At 44.3% G+C, this 24,314-nt stretch overlaps 1 long non-coding RNA gene across 1 annotated transcript; it reads left to right on the forward strand.

Moving 5' to 3' along the window:
- The first annotated feature begins 3,117 nt into the window (after positions 1-3,117).
- On the forward strand, positions 3,118-24,053 carry LOC137359288 (uncharacterized). Its single transcript, XR_010971487.1, has 4 exons — positions 3,118-3,262; positions 11,051-11,148; positions 14,939-15,171; positions 23,969-24,053. It is a non-coding gene; the product is annotated as an uncharacterized lncRNA (long non-coding RNA).
- Positions 24,054-24,314: the final 261 nt, after the last annotated feature.

Genomic DNA, 24,314 nt, shown 5'->3' on the forward strand with positions numbered 1-24,314 from the left:
ACTGAAGAGTGTCTGCAGAGACTCATCGACAGGTTTGCAGCTGTCTGCAATGAATTTGGCCCAATTATCAGCCTCAAGAAAACGAATATAATGGGACAGGACGTCAGAAATGCTCCATCCATCAATATCGGCGACCATACTCTGGAAGTGGTTCAAGAGTTCACCTAACTAGGCTCAACTATCACCAGTAACCTGTCTCTCGATGCAGAATTAAACAAGCGCATGGGAAAGGCATCCACTGCTATGTCCAGACTGGCCAAGAGAGTGTGGGAAAATGGTGCACTGACACGGAACACAAAAGTCCAAGTGTATCAGGCCTGTGTCGTCAGTACCTTGCTCTATGGCAGCGAGACCTGGACAATGTATGTCTGTCAAGAGCGACGTCTCAATTCATTCCATCTTCACTGCCTCCGGAGAATCCTTGGCATCAGGTGGCAGGACCGTATCTCCACCACAGAAGTCCTCGAGGCGGCCAACATCCCCAGCATATACTAAGCCAGCGGCGCCTGAGATGGCTTGGCCCTGTGACCCACATGGAAGATGGCAGGATTCCCAAGGACACATTGTGCAGCAAACTCGTCACTGGTACCAGACCCACCGGCCGTTCATGTCTCCACTTTAAAGACGTCTGCAAACGCGACATGACGTCCTGTGACATTGATCACAGGTCGTGGGAGTCAGTTGCCAGCGATCGCCAGAGCTGGTGGGCAGCCATAAAGGCGCGGCTAAAGTGTGGTGAGTCGAAGAGACTTAGCAGTTGGCAGGAAAAAAGACAGAAGTGCAAGGAGAGGGCCAACTATGTAACAGCACCGACAACCAATTTTATCTGCTGCACCTGTGGAAGAGTTTGTCACTCTAGAATTGGCCTTTATAGCCATTCCAGGCGTTGTTTCACAAACCACTGACCACCTCCAGGCACTTATCCATTGTCTCAGAGACAAGGAGGCCAAAGAAGGAGTTCAGTTGCTGGTCCGTGGTAACCCCAGGATGTTGATAGTGGGGGATTCAGTGATGGTAATGCAAATGTATGTCAAGGGGAGATGGTTAGATTCTCTCTTGTTGGAGATGATCATTGCCCAGCACTTGTGTGGCGCGAATGTTACTTGCCACTTAGCAGCTCAAGCCTGGATATTGTCCTAGTGTTGCTTGTTTTCTACACGGACTGCTTCAGTATTTGAGGAGTCACCAATGGTGCTGAACATTGTGCAATAATCAGCGAACATCCCCACTTCTGACCTTATGATTGAAGGAAGGTCATTGATGAAGCAGCTGAAGACGGTTGGGCCAAGGACACTACCCTGAGGAACTCCTGCAGTGATGTCCTGGAGCTCAGATGATTGACCTCCAACTCTAATCCTGTTATATTTTTCAGGTTCACGTGCAAAATGGTTGGCACATGGTTTAGGATTTCGGCTTTCCTAGCTTTTGGATGGATAGTAATCCCTTACTGCGCAGTTCTGTACAGAAATGTAGTTAGGCCACACTTACAATATTGCGTGCAATTCTGGTCGCCACACTACCAGAAGGACGTGGAGGCTTTGGAGAGGGTACAGATGAGGTTTACCAGGATGTTGCCTGGTCTGGAGGGCATTAGCTATGAAGAGAGGTTGGATAAACTCGGATTGTTTTCACTGGAACGACGGAGGTGGAGGGGCGACATGATAGATGTTTTCAAAGTTATGAGTGGCATGGACAGAGTGGATAGTCAGAAGCTTTTTCCCAGGGTGGAAGAGTCAGTTACTAGGGGACATAGGTTTAAGGTGAGTGGGGCAGAGTTTAGAGGGGATGTGCGAGGCAAGTTCTTTACACAGAGGGTGGTGAGTGTCTGGAACTTGCTGCCGGGGGAGGTGGTGGAAGCAGGTACGATAGCGACGTTTAAGAGGCATCTTGACAAATACATGAATGGGATGGGAATAGAGGGATATGGTCCCTGGAAGTGCAGAAGGTTTTAGTTTAGGCAGGCATCAAGATCGGCGCAGGGTTGGAGGGCCGAATCGCCTGTTCCTGTGCTATACTGTATTTTGTACAATCCTCAACTCTTCAACGAATAGGGCATTTAACCTGCCCCAAGTTACTTCACTCTGGGTTAGGAAGGTACTGCCTCAAATGTGGACATTTTAATACTCCAGCAGTGAAAAACCCATTAAAACTTTATTGAAGTTTTTGAAGTTTTGCTAGGGAACCATTTGGTTCCCCATTCCCAATTTCCCAACTGTCTTTGGTTTTTGATCCCAGATGCGAGCCCCAAATTTATGTTACACTTCAGGTGAGGAGGGGTCGAAAGGCTCCCGTCTTGTTGCTCTCCTTGTTCGATGCCACAGGCTTTATTCCTTTTTAAATAGTGCATGTGTTTACCAATTCAGTGAGTGTTTAATACTTCAAGTGCTAGGATCATAAAAGAATCAATCAGGCAGGTTTTCTTTAGTTTAAACAAGAAAGAGGTTATTTTATTGTACTGAAAATCAAATACCGATTGAAGTAAAATAGTAAACTCTGCTTCAACTTTCATACACACACACACACACACACACACACACACACACACACACACACACACACACACACACACACACACACACACACACACACGAATCACACGGACACACAAATAGGTTACAGAGTGATGGAGAATAGTTTGGGTTGGATTAGAGTCCAGAAGAAATAAAACTAATGTACAGTTTGTGGGGTCTTGTAATTCATTTTTCCTCTGACTGAATTCATGGTTCCAAAGTCTCTGCCTGGTAGAAGTGGACATGCAGCTGGTCCGCCTGGTTCAGGGGTTTCTTGGAGACAGTAATGCTCAGTGGCTTTCTTCCTCGGTCTCTGTAGCAATGGTGGACTTGGATGTTCTGCAGTCACAGACAGATTACAACATTTACAATGTTACCTGGGGAGAGAAAGAGAGCGTAAGACAGCCCAACCAGGGTCTTGCATGGGTTAGCTTGCAAAGCTTGTCTGCTGTGTGTAACAAAAAGTTACAAGTTTACATAGACTGGGGTAGGGGGGAGGGAGGCTGTCACATGGTCTATCAGTACCTTTCTTCCTTTAATGAGTTTCAAAGTCTAAGAATCCCAAGTCTCTCTCAAATTATATTGTAAATGTTTCTCCTGCAGGTACGTCTCCGCGAGTAAATGCTGCAAGATGGCTTTGAATGTCTTGCTAATGAGGGTGATCCCAGATAATCTACTCAATTGTTCAAAACATTGTCGTGGGTGGGAGCTTTGAAGACATACATCTCCACTTCGATGTCCTGGAATGTGAGGTATTTCAATGCAAATTGTGGTGGCCATCTTGACTACCAGCTTTTTAAATGTTAAATGCAGGATTCCAGCTTTCCAATTTCAAAGTTTAATGTTGGTTTCCAACCAGTGAATTAAAAATTCTCATTCAGCATAGCATGTTTTCTTGGCAGGAGGTATTAGAAAGGCGTGCTGCACTTCAAGATGTTAATACAAAAAGAATCCTGGTTGCTGTGGGAAATAAGAGTGGAAATTGTGAAGGAACGAACCATAGTTTTCCTTACACACAGGGATGGTGCCAAAGGACTGGAGAATTGTAAATGTTACACCATTGTCCTAGAAAGAGTGTAAGGACAAGCCCAGCAAATAGAGGACAGCCAGTTAAACCACGGTGCTGGGAAAGCTTTTAAAACAATAATCCAAAACAAAATTAACTGACTGGGACAAATGTGGATGAATTTAGCCTCACCAAAGCCTTGTTTCAATGCAGCAAGACACCCTTTCTCCTGTATTTCAATCCTCTCGCTATGAAGGCCAACATACCCGGGGACTGCTGGGTAGGGGAAAACTATTTATTTGGGCAGTTTTAAAATCTTTGTCTTTTGCGAGGAGCAGCCTTGATAGAACGGGGTGCGGAGCGGACTTTCAGCTGAGCGGTCAATTTCAGTAAGTTACAAGTTAATCCCTTTTTTGTTTCGGAGGACCGGGGACTGCTGGGTAGGGGAAAACTATTTATTTGGGCAGTTTTAAAATCTTTGTCTTTTGCGAGGAGCAGCCTTGATAGAACGGGGTGCGGAGCGGACTTTCAGCTGAGCGGTCAATTTCAGTGAGTTACAAGTTAATCCCTTTTTTGTTTCGGAGGACAGGGGACTGCTGGGTAGGGGAAAACTATTTATTTGGGCAGTTTTAAAATCTTTGTCTTTTGCGAGGAGCAGCCTTGATAGAACGGGGTGCGGAGCGGACTTTCAGCTGAGCGGTCAATTTCAGTAAGTTACAAGTTAATCCCTTTTTTGTTTCGGAGGACCGGGGACTGCTGGGTAGGGGAAAACTATTTATTTGGGCAGTTTTAAAATCTTTGTCTTTTGCGAGGAGCAGCCTTGATAGCACGGGGTGCGGAGCGGACTTTCAGCTGAGCGGTCAATTTCAGTAAGTTACAAGTTAATCCCTTTTTTGTTTCGGAGGACCGGGGACTGCTGGGTAGGGGAAAACTATTTATTTGGGCAGTTTTAAAATCTTTGTCTTTTGCGAGGAGCAGCCTTGATAGAACGGGGTGCGGAGCGGACTTTCAGCTGAGCGGTCAATTTCAGTAAGTTACAAGTTAATCCCTTTTTTGTTTCGGAGGACCGGGGACTGCTGGGTAGGGGAAAACTATTTATTTGGGCAGTTTTAAAATCTTTGTCTTTTGCGAGGAGCAGCCTTGATAGCACGGGGTGCGGAGCGGACTTTCAGCTGAGCGGTCAATTTCAGTAAGTTACAAGTTAATCCCTTTTTTGTTTCGGAGGACCGGGGACTGCTGGGTAGGGGAAAACTATTTATTTGGGCAGTTTTAAAATCTTTGTCTTTTGCAAGGAGCAGCCTTGATAGAACGGGGTGCGGAGCGGACTTTCAGCTGAGCGGTCAATTTCAGTAAGTTACAAGTTAATCCCTTTTTTGTTTCGGAGGACCGGGGACTGCTGGGTAGGGGAAAACTATTTATTTGGGCAGTTTTAAAATCTTTGTCTTTTGCGAGGAGCAGCCTTGATAGAACGGGGTGCGGAGCGGACTTTCAGCTGAGCGGTCAATTTCAGTAAGTTACAAGTTAATCCCTTTTTTGTTTCGGAGGACCGGGGACTGCTGGGTAGGGGAAAACTATTTATTTGGGCAGTGGCAGTACCCGAGACACTACACGTGTAGTGTCTCCCACCCACCCTCCTCCTCTAACCAAAAAAAAAAGGACTCTAGGGTGTTGATAAGGTAAGCTTTTTATTTAAAACTTCAATCCGTCGGATTGCTAAGCGAACAAGTTTTGACTTTTTTTTTTTCGTTTGGTTTTTCAGTAGATTTATTGGGAATCTAGAATAGTGGGAATGGAGGTAAAGGCAGTTGTATGTTCCTCCTGCAGAATGTGGGAGGTAGGGGTCGCCAAGAGTGTCCCTGCTGACTGCATCTGCGGGAAGTGCACCCAACTCCAGCTCCTCGCAGACCGTGTTAGGGAACTGGAGCTGGAGCTGGATGAACTTCGGATCATTCGGGAGGCGGAGGGGATTATTGACAGGAGTTATAGGGAGGCAGTCACACCTCAGGTAAAAGAAGTAGGTAGATGGGTTACCGTCAGGGGAAGGAAAGGGAACCAGCAGGCAGTGCAGGGATCCCCTGTGGCCGTTTCCCTCAAAAACAGGTATACCGTTTTGGATACTGTTGGGGGGGACGACTTACCAGGGGTAAGCAATGGGGTGCAGGTCTCTGGCACAGAGTCTGTCCCTGTTGCTCAGAAGGGAAAAGGGAAGAGGAGCAGAGCATTAGTCATTGGGGACTCCATAGTTAGGGGAACAGATAGGAGGTTCTGTGGGAACGAGAGAGACTCACGGTTGGTGTGTTGCCTCCCAGGTGCCAGGGTACGTGATGTCTCCGATCGTGTTTTTGGGATCCTTAATGGGGAGGGGGAGCACCCCCAAGTCGTGGTCCACATAGGCACCAACGACATAGGTAGGAAGAGAGATGGGGATTTAAGGCAGAAATTCAGGGAGCTAGGTTGGAAGCTTAGAGCGAGAACAACCAGAGTTGTTATCTCTGGGTTGTTGCCTGTGCCACGTGCTAGCGAAGAGAGGAATAGGGAGAGAGAGGAGTTGAACACGTGGCTGCAGGGATGGTGTAGGAGGGAGGGTTTTGGTTTCCTGGATAATTGGGGCTCTTTCTGGGGTAGGTGGGACCTCTACAAACAGGATGGTCTTCACCTGAACCAGAGGGGTACCAATATCCTGGGGGGGAGATTTGTTAGTGCTCTTCGGGGGGGTTTAAACTAAATCAGCAGGGGAATGGGAACCTAAATTGCAGTGCCAGTGTACAGGCTGTTGAGAGTAGTGAGGTAGGGGATAAGGTTACAGGGACGCAAGAGGGCACTGGCAAGCAAGAACTTGGTTTAAAGTGTGTCTACTTCAACGCCAGGAGCATCCGGAATAAGGTGGGTGAGCTTGCAGCATGGGTTGGTAGCTGGGATCCTGATGTTGTGGCCATTTCGGAGACATGGGTAGAGCAGGGGCAGGAATGGATGTTGCAGGTTCCGGGATTTATATGTTTCAGAAAGAACAGAGAAGAGGGTAAAAGAGGGGGGGGGGGGGGGGGTGTGGCATTGTTAATCAAGGAAAGTATTACAGCGGCAGAAAGGACGTTTGAGGACTCGTCTACTGAGGTAGTATGGGCCGAGGTTAGAAACAGGAGAGGAGAGGTCACCCTGTTGGGAGTTTTCTATAGACCTCCGAATAGTTCCAGAGACGTAGAGGAAAGGATAGCGAAGATGATTCTCGACAGGAGCGAGAGTAACAGGGTAGTGGTTATGGGGGACTTTAACTTTCCAAATATTGACTGGAAATACTATAGTTCGAGTACTTTAGATGGGTCTGTTTTTGTCCAGTGTGTGCAGGAGGGTTTTCTGACACAGTATGTGGACAGGCCAACCAGGGGCGATGCCACATTGGATTTGGTACTGGGTAATGAACCCGGCCAGGTGTTCGATTTAGATGTAGGTGAGCACTTTGGCGATAGTGATCACAATTCGGTTAGGTTTACCTTAGCGATGGGCAGGGACAGGTATATACCGCAGGGCAAGAATTATAGCTGGGGGAAAGGAAATTATGACGCGATTAGGCAAGATTTAGGATGTGTAGGATGGGGAAGGAAACTGCAGGGGATGGGCACAAACGAAATGTGGAGCTTATTCAAGGAGCAGCTAATGCGTGTCCTTGATAAGTATGTACCTGTCAGGCAGGGAGGAAGTTGTCGAGCAAGGGAGCCGTGGTTTACTCAAGAAGTTGAAGCGCTTGTCAAGAGGAAGAGGGCGGCTTATGTTAGGATGAGACGTGAAGGCTCAGTTAGGGCGCTTGAGAGTTACAAGCTAGCCAGGAAGGATCTAAAGGGAGGGCTAAGAAGAGCAAGGAGAGGCCACGAGAAGTCATTGGCGGATAGGATCAAAGAAAACCCTAAGGCTTTCTATAGGTATATCAGGAATAAACGAATGATAAGAGTTAGAACAGGGCCAATCAAGGATAGTAGTGGGAAGTTGTGTGCGGAATCAGAGGAGATAGGGGAAGCGTTAAATGAATATTTTTCGTCAGTATTTACAGTAGAGAAAGAAAATGTTGCCGAGGAGATTACTGAGATACAGCCTACTAGGCTAGATGGGATTGAGATTCACAAGGAGGAGGTGTTAGCAATTTTGGAAAGAGTGAAAATAGATAAGTCCCCTGGGCCAGATGGGATTTATCCTAGGATTCTCTGGGAAGCCAGGGAGGAGATTGCAGAGCCGTTGTTGTTGATCTTCAAGTCGTCATTGTCGACAGGAGTAGTGCCGGAGGACTGGAGGATAGCAAATGTTGTCCCCTTGTTCAAGAAGGGGAGTAGAGACAGCCCTGGTAATTATAGACCTGTGAGCCTTACTTCGGTTGTGGGTAAAATGTTGGAAAAGGTTATAAGAGACAGGATTTATAATCATCTTGAAAAGAATAAGTTCATTTGCGATAGTCAGCACGGTTTTGTGAAAGGTAGGTCGTGCCTCACAAACCTTATTGAGTTTTTCGAGAAGGTGACCAAACAGGTGGATGAGGGTAAAGCCGTGGATGTGGTGTATATGGATTTCAGTAAGGCGTTTGATAAGGATCCCCACGGTAGGCTATTGCAGAAAATACGCAAGTATGGGGTTGAAGGTGATTTAGAGCTTTGGATCAGAAATTGGCTAGCTGAAAGAAGACAGAGGGTGGTGGTTGATGGCAAATGTTCATCCTGGAGTTTAGTTACTAGTGGTGTACCGCAAGGTTCTGTTTTGGGGCCACTGCTGTTTGTCATTTTTATAAACGACCTGGATGAGGGTGCAGAAGGGTGGGTTAGTAAATTTGCGGATGACACGAAGGTCGGTGGATTTGTGGATAGTGTCGAAGGGTGTTGTAGGGTACAGAGGGACATAGATAGGCTGCAGAGCTGGGCTGAGAGATGGCAAATGGAGTTTAATGCGGAGAAGTGTGAGGTGATTCACTTTGGAAGGAGTAACAGCAATGCAGAGTACTGGGCTAATGGGAAGATTCTTGGTAGTGTACATGAGCAGAGAGATCTTGGTATCCAGGTACATAAATCCCTGAAAGTTGCTACCCAGGTTAATAGGGCTGTTAAGAAGGCATATGGTGTGTTAGCCTTTATTAGTAGGGGGATCGAGATTCAGAGCCACGGGGTCATGATGCAGCTGTACAAAACTCTGGTGAGGCCGCACCTGGAGTATTGCGTGCAGTTCTGGTCACCGCATTATAGGAAGGATGTCGAGGCTTTGGAGAGGGTGCAGAGGAGATTTACTAGGATGTTGCCTGGTATGGAAGGAAGATCTTACGAGGAAAGGCTGAGGGACTTGGGGTTGTTTTCGTTAGAGAGAAGGAGGAGGAGAGGTGACTTAATAGAGACATACAAGATAATCAGAGGGTTAGATAGGGTGGATAGTGAGAGTCTTTTTCCTCGGATGAGGATGGCAAACACGAGGGGACATAGCTTTAAGTTGAGGGGTGAAAGATATAGGACAGATGTCAGAGGTAGTTTCTTTACGCAGAGAGTAGTAGGGGCGTGGAACGCCCTGCCTGCAACAGTAGTAGACTCGCCAACTTTAAGGGCATTTAAGTGGTCATTGGATAGACATATGGATGTAAATGGAATAGTGTAGGTCAGATGATCGGCGCAACATCGAGGGCCGAAGGGCCTGTACTGCGCTGTAATATTCTAATTCTAATTCTAATTCGAATACCATTTTCCTCCTTAACTGCCTGCTGAACCTGCATGTTTACTTTCAGCAACTGGTGCACAAGGACACCCAGGTCTCACTGCACCTCCCCCTCTCCAAAGTTATCGTCGTTCAGACAATCTGCCTTTCTGTTTTTGACACCAAAGTGGATAACTTCACATTTATCCACATGATACTGCATCTACCATGTATTTCCCACTCACTCAACCTGTCCACATCACACTGGAGCTTCTCTGCATCCTCCTCACAGCTCACCCTCCCACCCAGCTTTGTGTCATCTGCAAACTTGGATATATTACAGTTGCTCTTACTGTTTGTTTCCTGTCTGCCAACTAGTTCTCTATCCATGTCAGTACCATACCCCCAATCCCATGGGATTTAACCTTTGCACGCTAATCTCCTGTGTGGGACCTTATTGAAAGCCTTATTAAAATCCAAATACAACACATCCACTCGTTCCCTCTTATCTATTCTATTAGTTACATCCTCAAAAATTCCAGTAGATTTGCCAAGCATGATTTCCCTTTCCTAAATCCATGCTGACTGTGTCCGATCCTGTCACTGTTTCCCAAGTGCTCTGTTATTACATATTTTATAATGGACTCTAGCATTTTCCCCACTACTGATGTCAGGATAACCCCTCTATAATTCACTGTTGTCTCTTTACCTCTTTTTTTAAAATAGTGAGGTTACATTGTCTACCCTCCAATCCATTGTAACTGTTCCAGGATAGAATTTTGAAGACTGACCAGCAATGCATCTACTATTTCTGGAGTCACTTGCTTAAGTACTTTGGAATGTAGATTATCAGGCCCTGGGGATTTATCAGCCTTCAATCCCATCAATTTACCCAACACCATTTCCCTATTAATACTGATTTGTGTCCTCATTTGAGAAGAAAGAACCAAAGTATGTATTTAATTGTTCTGCCATTTCTTTGTTCCCTATTACTTCCAAACAGCATTTGATGAAGTGTCACTTAACAGGCTTGTCGATAAAGATAAAGCCCATGGAATAAAAGGGACAAAGTTGTCTGCATGACAGGAAGCAGAGAGAGGGGGTGAAAGGTTGTTGTTAGAACTGGAGGAAGTTTCCCCCAGGGGTCGTTACTAGGTCTGTAACTTTTCATGATCTATTTTAGCCACTTGGACTTGAGTGTAGATTAGAGATACAGCACTGAAACAGGCCCTTCGGCCCACCGAGTCTGTGCCGACCATCAACCACCCATTTATACTAATCCTACACTAATCCCATATTCCGACCACATCCCCACCTGTCCCTATATTTCCCTACCACCTACCTATACTAGGGGCAATTGCTAATGGCCAATATACCTATCAACCTGCAAGTCTTTGGCATGTGGGAGGAAACCAGAGCACACGGAGGAAACCCACGCAGACACAGGGAGAACTTTCAAACTCCACACAGGCAATACCTAGAATTGAACCCGGGTTGCTGGAGCTGTGAGGCTGCGGTGCCAACCACTGCGCCACTGTGCCGCCCTGTAAATAGCACAATTGTAAATTTTACACTTGCCACAAAACCTGGAAGTGTATTGCACAATGAGGATGATATTGACAGACATCAAGTGGATATAGACAGACTGATGGAATGGACGTACACATGGTAGATAAACATTAACAGAAACGCAAAATGATACATTTTTCATAGGATGGACAGGAGAGGCAATGGAAAATAAAGGGTGTAATTTTAATGGGGGTGCAGCAGAAGTTTGGATGCATGTGAATAATTCTATGGCAGGGCATGCAGATAAGATTGTTAAAAATGACATGCTGTGTGACTGTTACAAAGACAAACTATCCCTCCTTGTCTTTCACAGACGTACTGCAGCCTGTTACAATGTTGGTGTCTTCCTCCCACACCTCTCCACAGTCGTCCAGCCAGAAGGAACTACTATTACCTTCTTATTATTTCATGGTAAGTGGGCGCCGCTGCCTGGGCCAGCATTCAATGCCCATCGCTAATTGCTCTTGAGAAGGTGGTGGTGAGCTGCCTTCTTGATCCAACTGGTGCAGGTACACCCACAGTGCTGTTAGGAAGGGATTTCCAGGATTTTGACCCAGTGAGAGTGAAGGAACAGCGATATAGTTCCAAGTCCGGATGATGTGTGACTTGGAGGGGAACTTGCAGTGGTGATGTTCCCATGCATCACTGCCCTTGTCCTTCTTTGTGGTAGAGGTCGCGGGTTTGGAAGGTACTGTTTAAGGAGCCTTGGTGCGTTGCTGCAGTGCATCTTGTAGATGGTACACACTGCTGCCCCTGTGTGCTGGTGCTGGAGGGAGTCAATGACACGCCAACTACAATCAATCAATCAAGCAGGGCTGCTTTGTCCTGGATGGTGTTGAGTTCCTGGAATGCTGTTGGAGCTTCACCCATCCAGGCAAGTGGGGAGTATTCCATCGCACTCCTGATTTGTGCCTTATAGATGGTGGAAAGGCTTTGGGGAGTCAGGAAATGAGTTACTCGCCTCAGGATTCCTAGCCTCTGACCTGTTGTAGCTGCAATTCAGCTTCTGTTCAATAATAACCCCTAGAATGTTGATAGTAGAGGATTCAGTGATGATAACGCCATTGACTGTCAAGGGGAGATGGTTAGATTCTCTCTTATTGGAAATGTTCGTGTCCTGGCACTTTTGCAGCATGAATGCGACTTGCCACATATCAGTTTTGGGTGCATCTTGGTTTGCAAGTACGTAGTTCCTTGGAAGTGGCAACACAGGTAGACAGCGTGGTGAAGAAGCCATTTGGCTTGCCTTCATCGGTCGAGGCATTGAGTACAAGAGTTGGGACGTTATGTTACAGTTATACATAACGTTGGTTGGGCCGCATTTGGAGTACTGTGTGCAGTTCTGGTCGCTGCACTACAGTAAAGATGTGATGAAGCTAGAGAGGGTTCAGAAATGATTCACAAGGATGTTGCCTTGTTTGGAGGGCTTGAGTTATAGATAGAGATTGGATAGGCTGGGTCTGTTTTCCCTGGAGCGAAGGAGGCTGAGAGGGGACATGTTAGAGGTATATAAAATTCTGAGAGGCATAGATAAAGTAGTTGGCCAGAGTCTGCTTCCATGGTGGGGGCGACTAAATCTAGACGGCATAGAATTAAGGTGAGAGGGACGAGGTTTAAAGGGGATCAAAGGGGTAAATTTTTCACACAAAGAATAGTGGGTATCTGGAATGAGCTGCCTGAGGAGGTGGTGGAGGCAGGAACAGTAGCGACAGTTAAGAGGCATCTGGACAGGTACTTGAATGAGCAAGGCATAGTAAGATATGGAATTAATGCAGGCCGGTGGAATTAGTATAGATAGGCATCATGGGGTGACTAAATCTGAGGGGGGAGCTGATAGAAGTATACAAAATTATGAGGTGCATAGATAGGAAGAAACTTTTTTTTTCCCCCTTGGCGCAAGTGTCAATAGCCAGGGGGTAGAGATTTACAGGAAGGGGCAGGAGATTTAGAGGGGAATTGAGTAAAACAAATTCACCCAGAGGGTGGTTGGAATCTGGACCACACTGCCTGAAGGGATGGTAGAGGCAGGAACCCTCATAACATTTAAAAAGTATTTGGAGAAGCACATGAAACACCAGAGCATACAAGGCTATGGGCCAAGTGCCAGAAAATGTGATTAGAATGGATAGGTGCTTGATGGCCAGCATGGATATGATGGGCCGAAGGGTCTGTCTATAGTCTGTATAACTCTATGGCTGTACAAAATGAGTGGAGTTGAAGGAGAAGTTGATCAATGTGTGAACAATTTCAGCCTGGCGGAGGAGGGTGGTAGTGGATGGGGACTGGATGGGCCTCTGTTCAAGGAAGAAGCAGAGAACCCTAAGACCGTCCTGGTGGGGGATGGAAGGTGCAGATACATTGGACGTCCATCATGAAGAGGAACTGGAAATTGTCAAAATGATGTAGTGCGTCCGAAGAGTCGCGGATGTAGGTGGAAAGAAACTGGACGAGGGGAGAAAAAATCGACTCAAGATAGGAAGTAATAAGTTCAAGTGGGGCAGGAACAGGCTGAAACAATGAGTCTGCTGGGATTGTCCTGTTTGTGGATTTTAGGAAGGAGGTAGAAGTGGGTTGCCCGTGGTTGTGGGACTGTGAGGTTGGAAGCTGTAGCGGGAAGATCTCCAGAGGAGATGAGGTCAGTTACAGTCCTGTGGACAGCAGCTTGATGTTCGCTGGTGGGTTCATGGTCGAGAGGGAAGTAGGAAGAAGTGTCTGAGAGTTGATGCTGAGCCTCTGCAAGGTAGCAGTCGGTACGCCGGACAACAACAGCACCATCCTTGTCTGCAGGTTTGATCACAATGTCGGGATTAGACTTGAGAGAACGGAGTGCAGCAAGTTCAGAGGGGGACAGACTAGAGTGAGTGAGGGGAGCAGAGAAATTGTGATGGCCGATGTTTCACCGACATTTCTCAATGAAACGATCAAAAGTGGTTAAGAGGCCAGAGGGAGGGGTCCAGGTGGAGGGAATATACTTGAGCTGGGTGAGTGGGTCCACTAGTCGGGGTGGGTGTAGGACTCCTGGTCAAGGAAGTGAGGCAGGAGGTGATATGATGGAAAAGAGATCAACAGCATGCCGAGCGTGAATTTAATTAAGGTGGGAGTGTAAGGGGATATAACTGAGTCCTTTGCTAGGTACAGATCATTCGGTGACAGAGGGGGGGAGGTGCACCTGTTTAAGAATAAGGGATCACCCATTTAAGACAGCGATGAGGAGACATTGTTTCATCTCAAAGGGTCGAGAGTCTTTGGAATTCTCTTCCTCAAACGGCAGTGGAAGCAGAGAATTTGAAATTTTTTAATGCAGAACTGGATAGATTTTTGATCAGCAAGGGAGTGAAAGGTTACCGGGGGTAGATGGAAATGTGAAATAATCAGTTCAGCCAGGAACTTATTGAATGGTGGAGCAGGCTCGAAGGGCCGAGTGGCCTACTCCTGCTCCTACTTCGTGTGTTCATATATAAATATATGTTGTTGTTGTTATTGATGGCTTTGGAACAGCTCTGTATACTCACCCCAGCCTGAAAAACAATCTATTTTCTGTGCCTTAGCCAATTGGATGTTCACACAACCACTTTGATCATTGGGTTCAGTTTTCCGAAGAAGTCGATTAAATCGCACTTGATCAAACGCCTTTTGAAAGTTTATATACATAACACCAGCTGTACAACCCTCATCAATCCCCTATATTACTCCATCAAATAAATCCTTCAAGCTTGTTAGATACAATTTGCCTTTAACATGTTCATGGTAGTTGACATTTATAAACCCTTGTTTTTCAAAACAGCAGGTATCTGTATCCTGGTTGATGGTTGAAATTTCCCCACCAGGGACGTTAAACTGACTGGTCAGTAAATACAGGGCTTAGTCCATATCTCCTTTTTTTAAACAATGTCTAACATTTACAACCATCCAGTCTCCTGTCATCACTCCAATATCCAAGAAGTATTGGAAGCTCCTGGCCAGTGCCTCTGTTATTTGCACCTTTCCTTCCCTCAACAACTCTCATACATCCCATGCAGACCATGTAAATGTTCTGCTTTATTGTGGTACAAAAAGGGTTGGATTGAAAGGGGTTAACTGAACCTGTTTGTTCAGTGACTGTAATTAATGTAATCCATGGACTCTAATTGCGTCACTGGAGGGTTTCCTTCTTCTATTAATACAGGACTCCTTTTAATGTGTTCTTCCACCATGTCTGCAGGAGCATCACCCCCGCACTAACAGGGATCAGTGGCTCCAGTGAGATGGAGAGGATAGATCAGAATCTGAGAACAATAGATTGGAATGTTACAAAAATGGACAGGAGTTTATCCCATTGGTTTGATTATCTTACTGCGGATGATTATTGGATAACATTGGCGCATCGGATCCACTGGGCACTGATGCTGATTCAACACATTTATTATCCCATCCTCGCTATTGTTGGTGTCCCTGGTAAGTCTCCCTATCCAGCTATTAATTCTAGAAACCATGATTAACTGTTTTACTGTTCTTAACAACGACCACCTTCAAAATATCGTCCTCCATGTGAGCCCATTTGCTGCATAAACTCTGGTCTGTGTCTTTGTCAAATCTACTATTCCAATGCTGTCCTGGTTACTCTCCCTGTTACAAACCACCATAAACCACAGTCTGTACAAAACTCTGCTGTCTATATCCTAATTCATACTAAATCTCATTCACGCAACATCCCTGAACTCAGTGACCTACATTGTTTTTTGTAGGATAGTATACAAAAAGAAATAAATGGGGTGTGGATGAAAGGTACCACAATAATTATGGGTGACTTTAATCTACATGTAGATTGGACAAATCAGATTGGCAAAGGTAGCCTAAACAATTATCACATTGAGTGTATTCAGGACAGTTCCTTAGAGCAGCACGTTCTGCAGTCAACCAGAGAGGATAATGTTCAATGAGACAGGATTAATGAAGAACCTCCTAAAAAAGGAGTCTTTAGACGACAATTATCATAACATGATAGCATTTCAATGTTCAGATTGAAGGGAAAACTGTGGGTCTAAGACTAGTTTTTTAAAAAAAACCTAAATAAAGGTAATTATAAGGATATGAAGGCATAGGTGGCAAAAGTGAACTTGGAAACTAGGTTAAAAGGTAGTACAGTAGAGATGCAGTGGCAGATTTTTAAGGAGATACTTACTAACTCTCAGCAAAGATGTATCTCAATGAGAAAGAAAGGCTCTTGCAGAAGGTTGCATCATACGCCGCAAAATAATGAAGTTAAGGATAATATTGAATTGAAAGAAACACGACAAATCTGCAAAGATTGTTGGTGGGTGAGAAGATTGGACAGATTTTAAGAACCAGCAATCAATGATAAAAAAGAGGGAAAGGTAGAGTGTGGGAGAAAGCCAACTAGTAATCTAAAAATAGAGGATAAGAGTTTATACAAGTATTTAAATAGGGAAATAGAAACTAAAATTAGTGTTAATCCTCCAGAAAGTGAGTTTGCAGAATTAATAATGAGAAACAAGGACATGGTGGAGGTGTTGAACAGCTATTTTCTGTCTGTTTTCATTGTAGAAGACATAGCAAACCTTCCAAATATACCTAAATCAAGAGGCAAAAGGAAGTGAGGAACTTAAAACAATCACCATGACCAGAGAAAAGAGGATACTGGGAAAACTATCACACCTAAAGGCTGATAGGACCCACCATCCATGGATAAATAAAACAGCTAAAGATAGGATCAAACTTAAAGATAAAGCATTTAGCGGTGCAAATATGGGTGGCAGGGCAGAAGATTAGACAGAATATAAAAATCAGCAAAGAACAACTAAAGATTAATAAGGAAGGAAACATTAGAGTACGAGGGAAAGCTGGCTAGAAATATAAAGACAGATAGGAAGAGTCTCTATAGATATTTAAAGAAGAAAAGAGTTAACAATGTGAACATTAGTCCTACAGAAAGTGAGTCTGCGAAATTAATAATGGAAAATAAGGAGATAGCAGATGAATTGAGCAGATATTTTGCATTAATCGTCACTATTGAGGATGCAAGTAACATCCCAGTATTAGCTGTAATTCAGGAAATGGAAGGGAGGGAGGGAGAAACCCAAGAAAATTACAATCACCAGGGAAGTGATACTGAGCAAATTGTTGGAGCTGCGGAATGACAGTCCCCCGATCCTGAAGAGTGACTAGTGAGATAATTGATGCGCTGGTTTTGATTTTTCAAAAAACCCTAGATTCAGAGAAGGTTTAATTCGATTGGTAAATAACGAACTCATTTATTCAAAAAGGGAGAGAGACAGAAAGCAGGAAACTACAGGCCAGTTAGCTTAACATCTCTCTTAGGAACAATGTTAGAAGCTATTATTAAATATGTAACAGAGCATTTAGAAAAAGTCAAGGTAATCAGGCAGAATCAACATGGTTTTCTGAAAGGGGAAATCATGTTTAACCAATTTATTGGAGTTCTTTGAAGAAGTAACATGTGCTGTGGATAATGGGGAACTGGTGGATGTACTATACTTAGATTTCCAGAAGGAATTTGATAGAGTGCCACATCAAAGGTTATTGTGAAAAAGAAAATATCATGGTGTAGGGAGTAGTATATTGTCATAGATAGAAGATTGGCTAGCTAACAGGAAATAGAGAGTAGGCATAAATGGGTCATTTTCTGGTTGGTAAGATGTAATGAGTGGTGTGCCACAGGGATCAATGCTGGTGACACAACGTTTTATAATTTATATAAATAACTTGGATGAAGGGACTGAAGGTATGGTTGCTAAATTTGCTGATGAACCAAAGAGAGGTCGGAAGGTAAGTTGTGAAGAGGATATAAGGAGGCTACAAAGGGATATAGATAGGTTATGTGAGTGGGCAAAGATCTGGAAAACGGAGTATCATGTGGGAATCGTGAAATTTCCCATTTTGGCAGGAAGAATAAAAAAGAAGTGTATTATATAAATGGTGAGATTGCAGAACTCTGAGATGCACAGGGATCCGGGTGTCCTAGTGCATAAACAAAAAAGGTTAGTATGCAGGTACAGCACGTAATTAGGAAAGCTAATAGAATGTTACCATTTATTGCAAGGGGAATTGAATACAAAAGTAAGGAGGTCTTGCTACAGTTATACAGGTAATTGGTGAGACCACATCTGGAGGACCGACTATTGTACTGATCTCCTTAGTTAGGGAAGGATGTAAATGCGTTGGAAGCAGTTCAGGGAAGGTTTGCGAGACTAATACCTGGCATGGGCGAGTTGTCATATGAAGAAAGGGTGGGCAGGCCAGGGTTGTACCTGCTGGAGTTTAGAAGAGTAAGAGGTGACTTGATTGACACATAAAAGATCCTGAGGGGTCTTGACAGGGTGGATGCGGAAATGATGTTTCTTCTTGTTGGAGAATCTAGAATTCGGGGTCACTGTTTAAAAATAAGGGTCGCCCATTTAAGACAGAGATGAGGAGATTTTTTTTCTGAGGGCCGTGAATCTTTGGAACACTTGTCCTCAAAAGGCGGTGGAAGCAGAGTCTTTAAATATTTTTAAATCAGAGGTAGATAGATTGTTGATAAGCAAGGAGGTGGAAGGTTAGTGGGAGAAGCTGGGATTGTGCAGTCGAGGGTACAATCAGATCAGCCATGATCTTATTTAATGGCGTAGCAGGCTCGAGGGCCCGAGTGACCTACTCCAGCTCCTACCTTGTATATTTGTCTGTCCAGTCCAGTCCCCAGGACCAGATGGCCTGCGTCCAAGGGTCCTAAGGTAAGTATGGTAGATAAATGTGCTGACGACATCAAGATGGGACGGAAAGTACGTGGTCAAGATGAGGTAAAGTGTTTGCAAAGGGATACAAATAGGTTAAGTGAGGTCGCAAAACTTTGGCGGATGGAATATAATGTGGTAAGATGTGAACTTGTTCACTTTGGCCGGAAGAATAGAAAAGCAGTATACTATTTAAATGTAGAGAGATTGAAGAACTCGGTGGTACAGAGGGATCTGGGTGTCCGGGTACATGAATCTGAAAGAGTTAGTATACAGGGACAGCAAGTGATTCGGAAGGCAAACGGAATGTTAACGTTTATTGCAAAGGGAATCGAATATCAAAGTGGGGAAGTTTTACTGCAGCTGTGCAGGGCCTTGGTGAGACCACATCTGGAATATTGTGTACAGTTTTGGTCTCCTTATTTGATCAAAATGAAATTATTGCATAAGAAGCAGGTCAGCAAAAGTTAACTTGACTCATTCCCTGAATGAAGGGCTTATATTATGAAGACATTTTTTTAACGGTTTGGAGTTTAGAAGAATGAGATGTGTCTTTTTGAAGCTTATCAGATCCTGAGGGGACTTGATAGAGTGGATACCGGGAGGATGTTTCAATTGTGGGGGAGACTGGAACAAGGGGATAAAGTTTAAAAATAACAGATCAGTCATGCCCTTATTCGAATGGTGGAGCAGGCTCAACGGGTCTAATGGCCTCCTCCTGCTCCTCAGTTCTATCTTCCTACGCCCAACACCTCAATTTTAATATTCTCACTCTTGTAATCAAATCCCTCCATGTCCTCACCCCTCTGATTATCCCAATACCCTGTCCATTTCCAGTATTCCTGAAACTTGTTCATCTTAAAGTCTTTTTATAATTCCCTTTTTAAACTGAGTTTCTTTCCCTCTGTTTCTCTCCCTGACCACACATTTCATCTCTCCAGCTCCACTGGTGCTGTGGAAGTTTGGATCCAGAAAATGGTGTGAGCTGCACTGCCAGTCACATCCAGTACATTGCACAGGACACCCAGGCTGGCCGGGGTGATAGCGTGGGTGTAACGTGTGTGTGTCTGTAGTGTGAGGAGGGGTCTGAATATGCTGTTCATCAGCCATTCCCACAACTGTGACGTACGTCTTTGAAACTTGACCTGGACATGTCCACTGACCGCCTGTGTTAGTCACTGTCAGCTGAACATGCATTCAGCAGCACGAGGAACTCCCTCTAATTTTATTTCAAAGGACCAGGCATCCAACTTACAGGTGAAGGGCTTTTGACTTACTTCTGCTAGTATAAAGTTGGGGGAGGTGCTGTGGATGATTTTCTGGAGGTTGTGTTGTGAGCTGCTGCAGGCATTCAGGGAGGACAGAGGATTTGGTGACCCAACACTGGACCAGGTATGGGGACTGTAGTTACTGTGTCTCTGGGTCTACTGTAGTTACTGTGTCTCTGCAACAAATGGAGCAGAGGCTGCAGAGAGGGGAAGCTCTGTAAAGAGGGAGGAGGAGGGGTCTCTTCCCTACCCAGCCCGGGTTCTCCAAGCACAAAAGAGCAGTGGTCCTAATACCGAGCCCTGGGGAACACCACTGCATACTCCCATCGAGTCTGAACAACAACCTTTCACCATTTCTCTCTGTTTACTGTGCATTGGACAATGTTATATCCAAACTGTCACTGTCCCTTTAATCCACAGTGTTCAGTTTTCCTAACCTGTCTATTGAATGTGACTTCATGAAACACCTTTTGAAAGTCCATATATATAACTTCAATGACAGGCAGATTGGTGAGGACGAGGTCAAATATATTTTTCACTCTGGTTGGTTACCTCACCGCCTGCTCCAGACTCAGTCTAGCAGCCGCATCCATTAGGACTCTGCCAACTCAGTCAGTAGTGATGCTACCGAGTCACTCTTGGTGATGGATATTAAATTCCCTTACCCAGAGTACATTCAGTGTCCCTGCTACCCTTAGTACTTCCTCCAAATGGTGTTCAACATGGAGGAGTACTGACTCATCAGCTGAGGGAGGGCGGTAGTTCGATATCAGCAGGAGGTTTCCTTCCCCATGTTTGACCTGATGCCATGAGACTTCATGGGGTCCTGAATCAAGGGTCTGTCCTGTTTCTGGGGTGTAGACATACCTTGGAATGGGAATGCTTGTGTCTGGGACATTATAAGATATAATTCGGTGAGGATGAATTTGTTTTCTGCAACTTGACTAGTCTATGCGACAGTTCTGCCAATTTTTGCACAAGCCTCCAGATGTTACCAAGGAAGACTTTGCAGGGTCGACAGTGCTGAGTTTGCCTTTGTCGTTTTTGGTGCCTAGGTCGATACCAGGTGGTCCATCCAGTTTCATTGCTTTATTTGGCTTTTCTACAACCGAGCAGCTTACTCCTCCATTTCATAAACAACCACATTGCTGTGGGTCTTGAGTCACATGTAGGCCAGACCAGATTAGGATGGCAGATTTTCTTCCATAAGGGACATGAGTGAACCAGATGAATTTTTACAACAATTGACAATGTTTTCATGGTCACCATTAGAATAGATATTTTAATTTCAGAATTTTATTAATTGAATTCAAATTTCACCATCTGCCGTGGTGGGACTTGAACCCATGTCCCCAGAGCATTAGCCTGGGCGTCTGGGCCACTAGTCCAGTGGCATTGCTACTCCACCGTCACCTCCCTGTGGTTCAGTTTCGGGGGTGGGGCAGAGCTTTAACACTGGTATAATTCCCTCAAAGCCCCTCTTCACAGCTTCTAACCCTTCACTAATTCTGGTATTTCCTGACGGTAACTCGTTTTGGTCCAGGATTTGTTATAATTTTCTCCACATCTAATGTACAGTGTCAATGCCTCCTGTTCCCAGAGTAACTGATTGTACAGGATGCAACTATTCTCCTGACAAACTTCAATTTCCTTCTGTAACCTATCTATCTGTGCCTTCAATTGGTTGTGTTTGTTTTATTTAACTGTGATGTGCACAGATGATCCCCATTGTCCAACTTATCCCAGCACTTTATTTTAGCTAAAAGTTGCATTTCTGGATGTTCTCATAAATTCTCCTGAGGATGAAATCGTAAACCACACTGGACTTCTCCAAAATTCTTAGGAAGTCAGTTATTCCAGGTGCGACTGTTTTTCTCTGTCATGAAACTGATCAACTATTCCCTGTGATATACCAACAACATTATGCATCTGACTTTATTTCTTCCAAGTTCTCTCAAGGTTCCATCCTCGCTGTTAGCAATGATCACACACATTTCACCGAGTATAAACTCTCTCCCTCTCTCTCTGTCTCAAAGTTTCCTACCCGGTCCCAGTGATGATCACTCATGCCCAACTGAGATTATAATTTCTCACAAACCCAAGTAAACCAGGCCTCTGAACCCAATCTCTGTGATCCCTCTCCTAGACCTCTGTAAGATCAGATCAAGTGTCACAGATCATCCAAAAGTAGGTCAAGGAGACACAAGCAGTTTATTGCGGATTGACAGTTCAAATACAAAACAAAATCAGAACAGATAGTGTAGGCATCTGACCTGTGACAGGTGAGAATGGTTTGTTATCCTCGATTGGATGGGTGGAACGTATATTATCATATTATTGTATTGTATTCAGGGGATGTGAGTATCACTGAGAAGGCCAGCATTCGGTCCCCATCCCAAATTGCCCTTGAGTTGCCCTTTGCTTTTTTACAGGTGTACCGAAAACTGACTGGACCTGACCAGCATGCATTGTGCAGGCCAAAAGGGTGTAACTGAGATAAAGTAACCTGCAAGCTACAAGCTGCTTTACAGATTAACAGAGTTACTCGTGGAAGAAAACACTTTTAGTCTGAGTGATGTTTGAAAAATAAACAGAACGGTCATACATATCACATCAAAACTAATTAAGAGACCTACTTCAAAGTTCTATTTCACTTTGATGCCAATTTAGAACTTCACAAAGGTTTTGCATACACAAAACCCTGCAGACATGTATTTTACTTTTTTATTTTATCTTTATGTAGAGATACAGCACCGAAACAGGCCCTTCGGCCCACCGCGTCTGTGCCGACCAACAACCACCCATTTATACTAACCCTACAGTAATCCCATATTCCCTATCACCTCGCTACACTAGGGGCAATTTACAATGGCCAATTTACCTATCACCTGCAAGTCTTTGGATGTGGGAGGAAACCAGAGCACCCAGCAAAAGCCCACACAGACACAGGGAGAACTTGCAAACTCCGCACAGGCAGTACCCAGAATCGAACAGGAGCCCCAGGAGCTGGGAGGCTGCGGTGCTAACCACTGCGCCACCCCATGTTGGACTTGTTGTCTGGAAACACAAAGAAAAGAGATTGGCGTGACTGAATATGTTTTAAAATGCTAATTCAGCTGGTCTAAGTTTTACAAACTGTCTTGAAAGACTACGAGAGTGACACAAACTGTCATTGATTGATGATGCCAGTGTCTGTCTTCTTAGAAATGAGAATAAACTAGAAATTCTCTAAGAAACAGTTTGTAAGACATCAGGAATGCAAGGGATTTGGATTCTTCCATTGTCCTGTAGTTTAAAATATGTATGTAACCAGGAAGGAAAGCTGCTATTGGTTTTACTGATATCAGTCCCGGGGCATCTGTAACATCCACAAGTGGTAATGAAATTACTGAAGGAAATGTAAACACGTGCTCACCATCAAGGCAGTCTCTTGTATCACAGTTTGAACAAAGAATTAGACATCTCATTGGACAACTGTAGCTTACGGTGGATTTTAATAGGGCAGTGTGATCTTGTCAATTTAACATCCAGCCCACCTTGGTAGGAAAGGTGTAAAGATTATTGTAAATGGTGATTCAGTGATAAGGTCGAGGAGCTTGGTCAGTTACTGAACGAATAGCACAAATCCTTGTAACATGTTTGTGACTAATGAGTGTATTGCTAACAGTTGCATTGCGAATGGATATTTTGTATAATTGTTAACTAGTAGTATTCCTACTCAATCTCGTAGAGTCATTGGTGCTCAATTTGAGCTTTGAGTGCTGTACCGTTACTTCCTGTCATTATCATGTTCGAACCACAGAGTAACCAATCAAAAAATCACAATTTATAAACAACAATTGTTTAGATATGTGGATATGAGGCTTCACATTTTCATTCCCAGGAATATCGACACAAAGACCTGTGTCCAGAGTTATGTCCTTGACTAGTTAACGACCCCTATGAAAAACTCTGGAATACAATTCCTGCCTCTTTGTTGTCCATTCATAATTATCCTTAACAACTGAGTGACTTTCTAGGCTATTGCAGAGGACAGTTAACAGTGAATCACATTGAGTTACATGTAGACCAGATTAGGTAAGGATGGCAGATCTCCTTCCCTAAAAGACATTAGTGAATCAGATAGATTGTTATAAAAATCAATTATAGTTTCATGCAACATTACTGAGTTCAGCTTTCAATTCCAGATTTTATTTTATTTATTAATTGAATGTATTAATTAAATTCCACCAGCTGTCACTGCCTCTCCACCTCACGTTCCTCCCAGAAGACACTACTGAAAACCTTCCTCTATGACCAATCTGTTGGTCATCTGACCTCAATCTCCTGTTGTTTCACGTGTCATACTTTCCTTTATAATGCTCCTGCAAAGCACCTTGTGATGTTCTATTACATTAAAGGCATTATGTAAATATAGGTTGTTGTTGACATTTACGAGACATGGCTTGTCTTACTATATCCTTGCTGCTTGTCGTTTTTTGTCCATTCGAATCCTATATCCACTTGAGATAATTCAATATATTTACGTCTACAACCTCGCTATTGTTGGTGCCCTGGTAAGTCACTCTATAAAGATTTA

This window comes from Heterodontus francisci, unplaced genomic scaffold (genome assembly GCF_036365525.1).
Source record: "Heterodontus francisci isolate sHetFra1 unplaced genomic scaffold, sHetFra1.hap1 HAP1_SCAFFOLD_158, whole genome shotgun sequence".
Lineage (NCBI taxonomy): Eukaryota > Metazoa > Chordata > Chondrichthyes > Heterodontiformes > Heterodontidae > Heterodontus > Heterodontus francisci.